Source organism: Hevea brasiliensis, chromosome 7, assembly GCF_030052815.1.
Source record: "Hevea brasiliensis isolate MT/VB/25A 57/8 chromosome 7, ASM3005281v1, whole genome shotgun sequence".
Classification (NCBI taxonomy): domain Eukaryota; kingdom Viridiplantae; phylum Streptophyta; class Magnoliopsida; order Malpighiales; family Euphorbiaceae; genus Hevea; species Hevea brasiliensis.
Window position 1 is genome coordinate 6888179 of NC_079499.1, and position 2433 is coordinate 6890611.

General features: G+C 26.9%; 1 long non-coding RNA gene across 1 annotated transcript; it reads left to right on the plus strand.

The window, feature by feature from the left end:
• The first annotated feature begins 1044 nt into the window (after positions 1–1044).
• On the plus strand, positions 1045–1917 carry LOC131181645 (uncharacterized). Its single transcript, XR_009150147.1, has 2 exons — positions 1045–1279; positions 1405–1917. It is a non-coding gene; the product is annotated as an uncharacterized LOC131181645 (long non-coding RNA).
• Positions 1918–2433: the final 516 nt, after the last annotated feature.

The window sequence follows — 2433 nt, forward strand, 5'->3', positions numbered from 1 at the left end:
GAAGCATAACTAATGAAAGGGTAAGAAAATATAAAAAATAAAAAAAGTAAAGAGAGTTATAATAAAACAAAAAAAAAATTTATGTTTGAAAATGAGTGAATTAATGAAAATTTAAAGAGAGATAAAATATATTTTTTTATGTTTGAAAAAAATAAAAAATGAATAAATTTAAGGAATATATATATATATATATATATATAACTTTTATGTCTCTTTTTTTATCATTCTTTAGACCTTAATTTAAGATATAAAAAAAATTAAGATTCGAAAGATAATAAAAATAAGACTTATCTTTATTTATTCTTACTCTTTATTATTATAACTCTTTTTAAATACGAGTAAAATAATTATTTATTTATTCAAAATTTAAAAAATAATAAAAATAAAATTTACCTTTATTTATTCTTACCTTTTATTATTATACCTCTTTTAAAATAAAAATAAAATAATTATTTATTTTTTCTTATATTTATTTATTCCCCACTCACTTTCCCCCTAACATAATTTGTGGTTGAGAGTTGTTATGCAGTTTAAATCTGATTGTTTGGCATTTGGGCTTTGTGCTGTCTCCCTATACTCTGTAGCCCTTTGGGTGTTATTATGCAATGAAAAGCTGAAAATATTTGATAATCTAATTACTAATTATTAATGAATTAAGAGCTAATGAGCATTTGGTATTTAACCATCATTATTAATATTTGAAATGAGTATATATTATATTATTTATTTTATTATTAATATAAATATATAATTATTAATTTATCATACAATAGATAAGAATTAAAAAATAATTAAAAAAATTATTTTATGATATATATATATACACACACACAGATTATGAGTCGATGTAGCTTGTGGAGAAAAAGACTCAAGATAACCTTTCCATCAAGATGGTGGCTAAACGAGTTCTTTTATGGGTCATCTTAGACAGATATGTGACGAGTGTATATTAATTCATCCGATTTCTTTGCATCGTTGTTCTCCAGACATTTGTGCTTTTTTTTTCAAACAGGTGGATTTTAAAATATATATATATATATATATATATATATATATATATATATATATATATAGACACACAAAGGAGTGTTTGTTTGCGGGATGGGACGAGAAGCAGCTTGGACGCTTTGCTAAGGTGGAACTTCTTTTAAAGTAGCATCCAAGCTGCTTTTTTTGTCTTTACCTCATTTTACCTGATAAAAAATGTCCCTTCGACAAATATTTTGTAAGTCACTCCTTTAGGAAAGATGACTTTGAAAAGGAAGAGAAAATCCGTAAGGTAATGGACACTGCAATTTCTTTCATGTGAAATTTGGTAAAAAAAAATTGTAAAATGAAATAGGCATGCCTGAGTCTGACTCTCGTTGGAATTGGGATCTTTGAAAATATGTTTCTTTCTTGTAGTCAATGAGCATTGATGAATTCCTGAAACCAGTTGGGGAACGAGGACACTGGCGTGAGAGGCCTTGTGGAGGCCATACTTGCAGGAGGCCATGCAGTGGTCGTGGACACATTATTAATGGTGAGAGGCTGAATGCTAGCCGTGTCATCAGTCTGACAGCAGTCGTGGAGTTAAGTTAAAGAAGCTAAACAATGGAGGAGAAAGCAGGAGAGATATTGGTGATGGTGAAATATCAATAGCTGCGCATGGGGTTGGATAAACTTCTGCCTGTGGATCCTAATCAATTTCCTGCCCAGGGATTGGGAAGAGGGGTAAAAGGATAAGGTTTCTATAGTTTTAGTTGTAATTGCAGTTATTAGATCCGGCCTTAACTTTGATCCATTTCCTGTCACAGGGAAATTAAAATCCTGTTAAAGCAAACTTTGCGGTCTGTAGCTGCCCAGCTGGTTTATTGTGGATCATTAAAATAGTCCTTGAGTTATAATTACCAGGATTCATGAACTTGATCGATGAAATTGCAGCTTGCTTTCCAATCACAATCATTATAATTTGTCGAACTATAGCCTGAATTTAAAAAAACTTGGTATTTGTGCGCAGATTGTTTATTATAATATTTTTGTAAGCATACTAAAAAAATATTATCTTATATATTGTAAAAAAAAAATATTACTTATATATATTCTATTAATATTTAAAAATTATAATTAAAAATTATAAAAATAATAATCATGAAAATTTTAAATAGGAAAAAAGAGGGAGATTTTCTCAGTATTCAAGAGAAATTAATAATTAATTTAATTTCAATTGTTAATAAATAAATTCTTTCTAAAATCTATATATATATTAAAGCTAAGCCTTTAAAATAATGTCAATACAGTGTGTCACTATTTTAGAAAATTGCCATGCGGTAAAGTTTTTATTTTTTTTATATATAAAAATTATCGTATCATATTAAATATTAATCTCTTATTTAAATATTTTTAAATTTCAATCACTAAAATCTTATCTTAAAAAAAAGGATAATAATTATC